We start from the raw sequence: 13,604 nt of genomic DNA, 5'->3' as shown, positions 1-13,604 counted from the left end.
GAAATATGCGCAGAAGCTACGTCCCTCAAGTGTGCATCAGGTTAATTTTTTAAATATTTCATATCAACGGTCTTTGTTCAGCAAAAAGAAAAAAAATATGAGGAGAGGGTGGGATTTGAACCTACGACCTTTCACGCTTGACGAAAAATAAGGAAAACAGGGTGTAACCAACTGCTCTAAGTTAACTTCATGATGTAAAACCCTTAAAAACATGTTGACGTTTAGGAAGACTCCCTTCCTGTGTTCCAAGCACATTTTCTCGACAAGTCGTGAAAAATATTATTTTTTGAGAACCGTTTGATATTATGCAAGCTATTGTAAATAGAATGTCGCATAAACTCCTTACAAATTTGCTTCTTTCTGCACAAACGTGATGGTGATATCCTCCAGGTGGAGATAAACTGTATTCAGTGTTTCAAACACCTCTAATTTCAAGTCGAGCAAGCAGAATCATAAAAATTCCTCAAGGTTCTTTTTCCGATTTATTATTTCTGTTTGATTGTGTATTATAATAGCAGTTTATAGTTTCTAAGTTCATGGAAAGTGCAAAATTGAAAACCTCTCACCGCAGCGTTTTTCGTCTAGTGGAAGGACCAACTCAAAGTTGGCTACTCTCACTTGGAGAAGAAGTGCAATGTTGCTAAGTTTACGAATTCGGGACTTACAATTCTTTTGGGGCGGTCAAATAAGATGTTGAGAAGTGTACATACCCTTTATGTAAATTCCATACATCCACAAACTGAAATCGGTTTTTTTCAGGCCGACCTGGGTGCAAAGTGGTTAGCATTTGGGTGTCCTGGGTTCAAATCATGGCCAGGGCATAGGAGTTCTTTTCATCTAATCCCCATTCTTCATCTAACTAACTCTAACTCTCTAGCATTCTTAAACCTGAAGGTTCATGGCTGCAGCAACATCTATATACTCTTTTCCATCCCTACCAATTTCCCTTAGGTCCACTTCAACGTTATCCCTCCATCTTCGTCTTGGCCTTCCTACAGGTCTCTTACCATCAGGTTTCCCAACAAGAATCCTGTAAACTCTTCTTTCCTCTCCCATTCGTGCCACATGGCCTGCCCACCTAAGTCTTCTTGATTTAATTATTCTAATAATATTTGGGCATGAATACAAATTATGTAGTTCTAAATTATGTAACCTTCTCCACTCACCTGTCTCCTCATCCCTTTTAGGTCCAAATATTTTTCCTAACGATCTTATTTTCAAATACTCTCAATTTATGTTCCTCTTTCAATGTAAGGGACCAAGTTTCGCATCCATATAATAATACAGGCAAAATAAATGTTTTGTATATTTTAACTTTTAGTTTATTAGATATTAAACGAGAAGAGAAAAGTTTATAAAGAGAGAAGTAACATGCATTTCCTGAATTAAGCTTGCTTTTTGTTTTCCCTTTAATATAATTTTAATTTGTTAGTATTATTCCTAAGTACTTGAATTTGGAAACTGGTTCAAACGAGTTATCAATAATTAGATTTTGATTATTACCTAACACTTGGTTTCGGCCTGTAAGCATATATTGGGTTTTATCTTTGCTAACTTCCAAACCTATCTCTTTAGCTGCTTTGAAAAATATTTTAGCATTATTCTTAATTGTATTTATATCATCCTCTAATAAGTCTACATCATCTGCATATGCTAACAACTGAGTCACACTGTTTAATTTTAGTCCATCATTGTCGCAATTATCCAAAAGTAGCAGAAGTGAAGAAAAATAACCAAATTAATCAGTCAATCAATGGACACTCGGTTCTAGGATCCAGATCCTCAATTCTGGTTACCCCAAACCTTATATTGTTGGCCATCCATAGTGTATGTAATCATGTATTTATACGTGGACCTACCAGGTGGCATTGTGGTAATGTAATCACCTTGTAATCAAGAAGTCCCGAGGTCGATACCAGGTGGAAGCACATTGTGGTTTGGACCCCACTTTAAACTGTAGATCAAGTCCTGGCTAGCCTTTCTGTGCTTAAAAAAAACTTAAAAACAAACTCAACATGTTATGTTTACATATAAAGTATGGTCTGTATTTACGTTCATAAGGTTTTGATTTTGATTTGGTGTTTTAAGTCCACTTTATGCACAGTAAGGATAATTGGGACTGGACCTACAGTTTAAAGTGCCACCATTTCCTCTCCATAATTTCAAAGCTACCTGTTAAAAGTTCAAAAGACATGTTTGTTTCGTTCATCTTCTAAACCTGTTGTGTGCTGGGATGAAACCACCCATCATGTTCCAACCCTATTTCTACAAGGTCATTATGCGACCCCAACTGTGAGCATCTGCAGTTGGCCCGCCGGCCAGTAGCAGTGTCACACTGTCAAGAACATTGAAGAAAAATAGATATTTCAAGAGTAAAAGAAATTAATTAATTTCGAGACCTTGACGCAACACGTTTTAAGTTTTTCTACCTCTGACAAAATCACACACTGGGGAGGTATTCATTTTCAACTGAGGCGATTCACACACCTACAAAAGACATTCCCTAACCTGCACAAAATGTTGAACATTGCACAGTGGCTGCTGCCAATCACTTCGGCTACAGGCGTATGTTCTTATCTGCAATAAGATAAATAAAAACATGGCTAAGGTCAACAACGGGACAAGACAGATTTTCTTCCTTAGCAATGTTGAACACAGAAAGGAAAATTGTATTGGTTCAACAAAGAATTCTTCATGGGAACTTCTATTGATGTTTTAGTTCATTATGTAGTTGTAGAGAAATTAAGGAAATAAGGGGAAAATAATTCTAAAGTCTTTGAGTTTATTTAACACTGGCTTGCAGAAAAGTACGCAAGCTTATGAAAAGTCTGTATTGCGAAAGCGGGAACGACTATGATCAAAGGCATTATTGCTAAAGCACGGCGTGCTATGTGTTTATTTATTATTGCAAAATTAAATTTAAAAAGTAAAACATTGTAGCAAGAACAAAAAGGTAAAACTATTTGCCTGCGATTTGTGTTAGCATTTATGTAAATATTTAAATAAAACTGTTAAATATTGTAAATATTCGCTACTTTTATGGGTATGTCAACACTAAGGTTCCTTGCACCCGTCACATGTCCTTTCTTTACAAGTCTGTTGCGGACATTAAAACACACCCACTTCCTCACCGGGACTCGAACCCGAGACCTCCGGATCAAAGCGAGTTGAGCCGACCACCCAACACACTCGGCTACCAAGGCCGGCATAAAACTGTTATGTTGGCCTCTTAATGTAAATACATAGCCTAATTTTAAATAAAAATGTTAATTGTTATCTAAAAAACAAATGAGCAGAAACACGTTTTTCATGTTACATTTCATTTGCATGAGGAATATAATAGCTGCTTAAAAACTGCTATATGAAGACGAAATTTTTATTTTTAAAAAAGGGAGGAAGTGAGTGATTCATTCATTTACTTCAGTGATCAGAGCCCCCCCCCCCAATAATTTTGACAAGTTGGCGCCCCTGCCTGGGCATGCATGTTTCAGAGCCTTCTAGTTTCTTATGCATTACATACTAGCAATATGATACTTAAATGTTATAGAAACATCAAGTTATCATACTCCTTTCGCAGTATGTATTTGTAATGCCGGTTTCTTCTTTATAATACCTAATATTAGGTAATACAGGTAATACTTCTAAACGCTTGAACAAGGCAAGACGACGAGAAATCAACAATCACTCAAAATCTGGCCTCTTTGCGTGGGCATGCTTTTCAGTCACAATATAATCATTCACTGAAAGAAATGTATATGATGGAGGGAAAACTAACAATTTGTTATCACATGGTTTAGATGGCAGTAACAACATCGATTACGGTTATCACTTAAAAGTTAAAAAACTGAACGAAAAGTATAACATTCACATATATGATGGTGGACTGTTGAACAACAAGTGGAGGAAGCATGAACTAAAAAAAAGTACACAATTCTGACATTCTGCTATCATTCTGGCATTATGGACGAATTTCCCAAGACAGTTTAGTTTATTACACTATTTTCAGCATCAGCAACTTGATAAGCAATTTCCCATGTGGCAACCATATACGGTTGGGTTAGGTTGACTTGGTGTTTTAAATCACTTTATGCACAGTAAGGCTAATCGGGAACTTTTAAAGTTTAAAGTTGGATCAGAACCACTATGTGCCTCCACCAGGAATCGAACCCAAGACCCATTGATTAAAAGGCAACAATGTCATATACAGTCATCCTAAACACCTGGTTGGTACAGTAAATGCAATTTTCAAATGTACAGTAATCACATTGGTTGTCAGAAAATTATATATAAAGATTCACTAAAAATTTATTAAATTAAATTTATCTGCCCAAAGTGGAGAAAATGTATATTTAAAAATATGAAAATCCCAAATATGTTAATAAGAAATATGTAGTGTAAAAAAAGTAAAAAATATATATATATACCTGAGCATTACTGGTCCTCCTCTGTACTGGAAAGAATTTTCAGGACAAAGAAAGTTTGAACTGTAGATAATATATAGTAGTATATTCTGACTGAAAAATAGAACAAAAAGTTTCTAGTCAACAACAAATAAGGGACTTAACTGACATAAACAATTCTACATTAAGTATTATGATGTGGCTAAATTCTACCTGTAACTTACGTTTCCTTAACAATCAAGTCTCCTGAATAGCTATGCAAAGTATGTAACATATACAGTGCCATGCAAAAGTTTAGCAACATTGCATTTTTCTGCAATAATATTTTTTCAAACTTCATAGATTCAAGTGAAACTTTAATTGTTGGGCAGCAAGGTAGTTTCATCCATATCAACGAAATTTTGTTAAACTAGAAGACCTAAGCAGTGTTTGTAATTCTTCAAACTATATGTTGAGTTACAGTGGCATCTGTGGTGTATAGGTAGCATGCTTGACTTGTACTAAAAGGGTCATAAGATCAATTCCAAACCACAGCAGAAAATTTTTACAGAAGGCTAAAAACGTTGTATGAAATATTTTCTCAAGACTCCTATGAAGAACGTTTATTTCTTCCCAGAGTTGAAAACCTTAAATCCCAACCAGCTATCTTAATTGCAGCAGACAATCAGATACCATGTGACAGGTGCAGAGACCAGATAGGAAGCATAGCTTGCCAGCATCTGAAAATTCAGTTGTATTTTACGTACATAAGATTGAATATTGTTTTATATTGTTATTAATTTTACTTTAAAATCAGAGATTAATAGATGCCACCAAGGGAACCTCAAAGTTGGCTTCACATAAGTTTGCTCGAGGGGAAAATATATTTACCACAATTAATTATTTAATACATTGTCAAACATTTCACTTAAGAATAATACTTGTGCTTTTCCATTAACCGTATATTCAATTATTAGCAAACTTGCGAAAAAGACCATGTCAGGAAATTTAGATGTGCAAGTTATGCTAGCAAATGCATTCAAAATTCACGAAACAAAAAAGGGAGGATAAAAATAAGCCCCAGCAATGAAGAAAAATGGAACAAAAACATTAAGAAATACTGAAAATTGACCTAAAAGCCAAAAAAGGCTGAAAAATGTAAAATAAAATAAAAGTTTGCTGCTTCTAGCTGAAGGGAAACGGACTGATATCAAGTTTAGCATTGTTTTGAAGGCTCAGAAAAGAAGATGATTTTTCATCAACTTACGAGCCCTAGTCATCACATTCCTTGTTTGACCGAATACTTTCTGTTGGATTATAACAACACAACAGTTTAGGTATTTTTCGATCCAAATTGATCAAAGTTCCTATTGCTTTCTCAACAAAACAATAAAAAGAATTGCTTAGAGTGAATACTCATAGTAATCAAGGCTATGCCATACAAAGTAGTTTAAAAATAATTGCGGACTGTTACATCTAGCATGCCTAGATTGAGTGGTAAGTTAGTGCTTTGAAATAAATCTCATCTCTGAAATGCATGCCATAGTGCAAGAAAGAAGAAAAAAAAACAAATATGTTGAGAAAATGGGAACATACTTGGAATTCTAAACCGAATTAATTATTGTGAACATTCTAAAACAAAACTATTCAACTTAATTCCTAAACTCCACACTCAATGTATCTCAATGCCATACATTCTTATGAAAAAAGAGAGCTCTAACACCAGTACTCTTCCAAATGCTCTACAAAATCACTGACAGCTAACGTCTCGAAACGCATTGATGACTGCGCAAGCAGCCACTTTTCTAGGTGACAAACACATTTTCGATGCAAATTGTGAGAATTTTTACTTTTCGCTCATTGCAGAGTACTTTGCAAGGCGTTGTTATATTTATTTTGCATAAACTATTTGTAATTATGCCCCTTTGTGGTCAAACTTGATGGCGATTTCCTCCAGGTGAACAACTAGTGAGTGCAGTGTTTCCAACCACACAACAGTTTCTATGGTTCTAATTTTAACATGCCAAATCGCAAGTATTCTCTAAAATTATTTGTTACACTTAAGTTTTTCGTTTTGTTCTCTATTGATATGTTAGGTTAATATACTTTCTGAATTCATTTTATGAATATAAATCTTTCACAACAGTGTTTGTCACCTAGTAGAGGTGCTTGTAGTACAGTTGGCTACTCTCTGCTGGTGCTCAAGAGCTACATTGCCAAATTTACGATTTCAGGACTTGGAAATCTTTCAGGGCAGTCAGATAACTTTTGGATAAGTGTACATACCCCATTCAATGATGAATTCTTTTTTTGGAATTTTGTATTTAAAATTTTGGGTGCATCAGCACTAAGGCTATTTTGCACCAGTCACACTATAAGGGGTCCAGCCCCTTACCATAACTAAAACAGCATAACTGTAATGCCGTGTTATAACTAAAACCTTAAAATTTTCTCACCGGTTAAAACCTGAGGCTGCAAAGAGGCCCTCAGAACATATAGCAACAAAACACAGGACAACACACTAAATTCGAAATACGTACTAAAAAGAACATATGCAGTTATGTTAAGTAGTGATGTAGTGCATTACTGTAACGAATAGGGTGACCAGACACATACATGTAAAAAAGAGGACAGAGCATGGTGAAAAAGGAGGACAAAGTCATAAAAAAGAGGACACCGCAAAAAATGGCAACTCATTTGCCATTATAGTGCAGGAGGCCTTAGAAAGAGCGTTTCGTGGGCTAACAGCAGACGTCCCTCACACACTATTGCCGATACTCTCGTGTCGTCTCCTCCTCAGCCGAACAAACAGGCCGAGGTAGCAAGAGGCAGAGGTCATTCACCCTTCCAGAAGGGTGCAGCGAGCTAGCTGTGGCAACCAGGCTCGCTCATTCGCGGACCTGATTGGTTCTCGCAGACACCCCCCCCCCCCATATTGTCGTCTGCTGTAAGCCCGCAAAGCGATCTTTCTAAGGCCTCCTGCACTATACACATAATTAGGGATGTGAAGTTTTAGTTTTATTTTCAACTGAATTTCGATGTTATTTTTTACTGCAATTCGGTATTATTTTTCACGGTTTAGGGCAAAATTCGGTGTTATTAATTTAAAATCGGTTATTTTTACATGCATATTTACTGTTCCTTCTATGATTAAGATTTTCACCTTTCTTTAGTTCTGGAAAATTGAGGCAAATTTTAGTTTTAATGACAAAAAAATAAATTTAAGGCTTACCTTTATTAGGAATTACCAAATTTCTTCCATTTGGAAAACTATTTGGTCTCATCAGCCAGTAAATATGAAATGTTTATTGAATGATATCACACAAATCTTTGAAAATAGTCATACATATAACTTTCTCCAACAATGCCAGGAAAATCCCTCTGCGACCTCAAATTAGGCATTTTGTGTACGCACACTCGCATACAAAACCTCTCTCCCTCCCTCCGAAACACAAAAGTTGCTTCTCCCTGAAAATTTTCCCGTTCCTAATCAATTTCCCTTCTGGGAAGATCCCCCGCCCCGAGCAAATTCTATTTCAGGAAGAGGTTAAATAGCCTACTGTCAGTCATATCTGCGCCAAACTGCAATAATGAAGAGCAACAATTTCGATTTAATTGCACTTTCACCACATAGACTAGAAACGACAGATCAAATAGCACTTCAGGTAGTACTTTTTGAACAAAAGAAGTGTTATCCCTAGTATATATTGCATATTTCGCGATGTTTTTCATGTTAAAGTGCAAAATTCGGTGTTATTCTGAAAAATGGCATAATTCGAGTAATTTTGTGATTCCGAAACACCGAAAACTTGCCTCCTTAATTTACCCAAATCCATTTTAGACACTTTTATTTTGCTTTCTTCAAGTATTCGGTGTTATCGTTAAAACGAAAACTTCACATCCCTACTCATAATTTAATGAATATAAATGTGATGATTTTTTTAATAATTTCTTATTACCTTTAAGCAGCGAAAGCAATCTGCTAATTGTATTATTTAGCACAGGACAATCATAATTAAGAATATCTATAGTTTGAGGTACAGAATTTTACTGTTTTTATCACCATAAGTGAATGCAAATGTGGCAAGTAAGCTTCGCTTTAACTTATTTCCAAACACAGAATTTAAATTTTAGGTAGTTTAGATTGTGTCACGAAATATGATTTTAATGCCACGAACATTTTTGCACTCTTTCAACAGGAGGGGAAAGTGATAGCCACCTTACACTTTACCTCATATTCATTTCTTCCATCCTCTAAAAGCTGGATATTTTTTTGCAAGATCGTTGATGAATTTACACTTTCGCTTCGTTATTTCATAAAGTAAATATGACTTAATAATCAAAATTCTCACTACACATTTCCGTATCGCGTATGTATGACTCAAAAATGAAATTGCCAACCTCTGTGGTGGAGTGGTTAGCACACAGTGCCACAATTCCAGAGGTCCCGGGTTCGAATTCCAGCCTGGGCATGGGTGTTCTTTGTGAGTGCACCTTCATCAAAATCATCATATCATCGCTTATCCTCATCTTCGCAATTAGCAAAAGTGGCAGAAAAGGGAATTAAAATAAACCATATCAGTCAATCAAAAAGGAACTGCTCAAATTACATGTGTTTCACAAGTCTCAGATTGCGAAGCAACGAGTTTCAATAATACATACTAATGACTAGGGGTGTGTGGTCGGGACGGGGAATTTTTTTAAATCCCGACGTTAGGGACGCGTAAAATCCGCAATTTCCCGAGAAATTTTCAGGAAGGGGAATGATAAAACATTCTCGACGCTGTAGAAATAGCGAATTTGACGTCATTTCCCTTTCTTTCGATTTCTGAAATAAAAGCTAACAATTTCAGAGAAGTGTCAAGACACTTATAATGCAGAAAACATCAAGAATTAACCACTTTTTAAAATGAACATTTGGAAGTTTAGAACTGCTCGGGATCTCGAAATATCTGTAAATCATTTCCTGAAGTCGGGATCGGGACGGGAATTTCTTTAACCAGCTTTTCTAGATCCCACACACCCCTACTAATCACTCAGTCGGGAAAGTGATCATGTTCAGCTCCCAGATGCTAGGTGAGCATTGCTCTCATATTTAATGCGCCCCAAGTGATATGAATATCATTATGTGTGGAAGCATTCTCTATGCAGAACATTTGCTACGGTCGATGCTATACTCTCTCTAAAAAAGGAGGACAACAACCGATTTCTAAAAAATCTGCCCGGACGCCGGACATGTCTGGATATAAGAGGATGTCTGGTCACCCTAGTAACGAAGGAGAGCCTTTAATGCGTTCAAATTGCTAAGATTGGTAATTTAATGTCCGTTCCTTCGTAATGACTGTTGTCAATCCCCTCACCACCATCTTATTATGCATCTAAACCTAATATTAAATCGCCAATTTACATAAGTAAATGGTTATTGCGACAGAGGCCGATTCGATAAGAAACTTGTAATAAGTATTTATATAGTGATTGACAAACAAAAAATTCAAAACCTCATAATGATTCTTAATTCGTCACTGCTTTGTATTTAAAATGTTTGTCTTATTTGAACATAAATTACAAGTTTCGGACCTAACAAACTTTCCCCACTAACTTTGCAATATTCGAAACCACCATTACAGACATAGCTCTACGTAACTTGATTCTACTCATTCCACGTGGCATGTGACTTCCTCCTATCATCGAAACAACTTGCTCTTACTATTTCCTTTCACCTCGTGAAATACAGAGACCAAAGTTAACTTCTTAGCATGGTGGATAAATTTTACATCCAATGATAAAATCCATAAAAAAAAACCTGTCTATGTTGAGAATCGAACCTACAACCTCCCTAGTGATAATCAAGCACTCTACCTATCTTCCAGGTAGGTCGTTAAAATTTGCTACCAGTTTGAAGAAACCAATTCACACATAATGTCATGTCTATAATTTCCTCATGGCAATTTTTATGAGGAAACGAATTCAGAAAAAATCGAGAATCGATGAAAGGGGAAAATGATGAACATGTCTATTTGTGTTTTGTCATATTTTGTAAATTGTGTAAAAATTCCGTGTTTTGAACAAGCAATCATTTACTTACGAAGTTTTTTGTTGTTTGTTTAAAGTAGGAACAGGAGAGCAAAAAGGAGTAATTTGAACCAGAACCCAGTTGCCAAGAAACTTCAGCTTTTTTTTACTAAGACTGTATGAAAAGAGAGAGGAAAGGGATATTCAATGTATGAAATATAAAATATGTGTAAAAATAAAACAATGGAAACCCTGCAAGATAATACTAACGAACTTCAAACTATGAAAACATATTTTCGTGGTGGAAAACTGCAAGTCATTTTCGAAATATGAACTTGATTTTCTTCTGTATTAGAAAGTGGAGATATGTGACGATACGATCCCTCAGCAAGAAAAATTTAAGTAAGTCGCCTCCTTCCCTCCAACTTTTTCAATGGTCATAATTAGGGTCCAGAAGTTGAGGAAAAATCAACTTTTTTCTCACCCTTAAAAACAATGCTAAACCTGATATCATGTCCGTTTCCCTTCAGTTAGAGCCTGAAAACACTTTACATTTTACATTTCTTGGCTTTTATTTTATTTATTCTTAACAGTTTTTGTTACATTTTTACTTATTTTTGAGGTTTCTTTTTCTCCTACACTGTTGTTTCCTGCATTTTAAATGCATTTATTAGTAAAACTTACAAATTTAGATTTCTTGACATGGTCCTTTTAGCAAATTCACTATGAATCGAAAATACGCTCAATGGAAAAGCATAATATTATTCTTAACTGAAATGTTTGGAAATGGATTAAAATACTTTGTGTGAAGACTACTTTGAGGTTCCTTTTCTGGACACTATTATCGCTTTAATAAGGGGTTTTAAACTAAAATTAGTCACAATATTAAATGAATTTTATACTCTGGTGTACGCGAAGCATAATTGTATTTTCAGATGCTGGCCGACTACAGTATCATAGAAGGCCCACTCTGAAAGGAGATGAATTTTTGAAGTCAACTTTATGCACGGTAAAGCTAATCAGCACTGGACCTACAATTTAAAGTGGGATCCATACCACTATGTGCTTCCACCAGAAAAAGAGATGAATGATTTATAAAGAAAAACCTTGAGGTATTTTTTATGTAACCTTTAAGTAAACAAAAAAATCTACATTATCACTTAGTTGCTCTTTTCCCTTTGCTTCAGTAGTTTCAACAACCAAACAATGGGCTTCATTGAATTATTAGACTACTTACTCTCTTGAAATTTATGAAAAAAATCAAGCTTCCATTTTCAGTGAAAATTATTTTATAACATTTTTTTACCATTTTTAGGTCATTCTATAGATCATCTTTTGATTTTGTTTTAGGTCATCAACTTCCGAGACCTAGTCATAATGTTTAATCCTACAAGCATTCCTCAGCTATCCTAAAGACTCGAGCAAACACCTAAAACTTTCCACTTCACACTGCACTATACCACAACAAAAATGTGTATGTCTTCATCCCTCAAATCGAGTGCGTAAAAATAACGTGAACCGTGTGGTGTAGGGGGGAACGTGTTGCTTGCGGAATGGAAGGTCATGGGTTCAAACCTACTTCTTTGCAAATATCTTTTTCGGAAAGTAAATGGCTTTGGACGAGAATGCTTATCTACGATTCTTCGATATTTAAGTTGATATTTATGCGATTTACATCCAGCACTTCCAGATGGAGAAAGATGCGATGTAAAGTCTGAGGTGGGTAGTTTCAAACATTGAATATAGCATAATATTTGTGGTTGTATAATTTGAAACTCCCGACGTATATTTTAGGTCCGCAGTGAAGAGCACAAACAAAGGACATCGTATTTGTGTGTATGATGGTATGTGTGAGTGTTGTTGTTGTTGTTGTCGTCATTGTTTTAAGTCTACCCTATGCGCAGATACGCTAATCGACACTGGACCTACAGTTTAAACAGGAATCCGAACCACAGTGCAATCAACTTCCACCTGATATTAAAATGGGGACAACTTGATTACAACATGCTGTTTAAGAACATGTATTTATGATATATTCATTCCTAATGTGTGTTAACATAGTTTTTCACAGCTGAATGAAAAGTAAGGTCTTGCCAAAAATCCCGCCAATCACTGAAAATTCAAAAAGATGAGTAGAAACATTCCCGAGGAATGCATTGCATAAATATTTACAGTGATTTAATATAATCTTATATTACATTATTACAACACTTCGAACTCTGTAAATAACAATAAAAAAAAAAAGAATCAGGAGTGGGTGAGATTTGAACCTATCACGTTCTTGAAAAAAAAGCAAAACGAGATAACCATTTAACCAACTTATCAAAGGAGATTACTAACGTGAAACTCTGTAAGACAAGTTGATCTCAGTTGAAATAACATTTTGTCGGAGTTCTGAACCACGTTTCGCCACACACCAGGGAAAAGACACAATTTGTAGAATCGTCCGGTATTGTGCAATTTATCTTTACTGTAATTTTGCTAAAAATCGAGAGAAATTTGCTTCATTGCATTGATATGTGATTTCAATTCTCTCCAGGTGGTGCAGAATGAGTTCAGTTCAGTGTTTCCAACTACACATAAATTCCCCTATTTTCTATTCCAAAATGAATGCTCTTAATGAAAATATCAACATTTCTATTTCCAAGTTACGATTTTTGTCTAATTGCGTATTATAATACTGGTATAGGATTTCTAACTTCATGGAATGTAAAGAATGAAACAAATTCACAAGAGCGTTTTTGTTTAGAAAGAAAAACTGTTGATAAGTTGGATACTATATGAGGACTCTGAAACGCTATGTTCCCAAATTTACAAATTCAGGACTTTGAATTATTTCAGGCCGTTATATAAAGATGTTGCGAAAAGTACATACCCCGTTCGATGATGAGAATGGAGTCTCGCTGATATGTTATGATGAGACTTTACATCTGAGAATGGGTCTTGCTCAATTAAATGAGCAATTACAAATCACAACAAAATACACCTCATTAAATAACATAAAACAATCCATTTTTAATACCATGAGCCAAGCACATACCCTGTTCGATGATGCGAGTACAGATACGTTGATTTGTTATGATGAGACTTTACATCTGAGAATGGGTATGGCAATTAAGGATCTCAGCAAGATATACTTAATTAAATAACGAATGAAATATATCCAAAATATTATGAGCCAACCTTAAAAATTCAATACAACTAAAATCACGG

At 35.4% G+C, this 13,604-nt stretch overlaps 1 protein-coding gene across 3 annotated transcripts in view; it reads right to left on the bottom strand.

Moving 5' to 3' along the window:
- The window catches only part of LOC145983923 (phosphatidylinositol 3-kinase regulatory subunit alpha-like), a 521,211-nt gene that overhangs the window by 360,384 nt on the left and 147,223 nt on the right, over positions 1–13,604 (bottom strand). For all 3 annotated transcript variants that reach the window (XM_083117077.1, XM_083117079.1, XM_083117078.1), the window contains one exon: positions 4,425–4,514. The gene's annotated coding sequence lies outside the window, so the exon portion shown is untranslated. The remainder of the gene's footprint in view (positions 1–4,424; positions 4,515–13,604) is intronic.

Source organism: Lepisma saccharinum, chromosome 2, assembly GCF_977018435.1.
Source record: "Lepisma saccharinum chromosome 2, izLepSacc3.1, whole genome shotgun sequence".
Taxonomy (NCBI): Eukaryota; Metazoa; Arthropoda; class Insecta; order Zygentoma; family Lepismatidae; genus Lepisma; species Lepisma saccharinum.
This window is presented reverse-complemented; position numbering and strand designations above follow the sequence as displayed.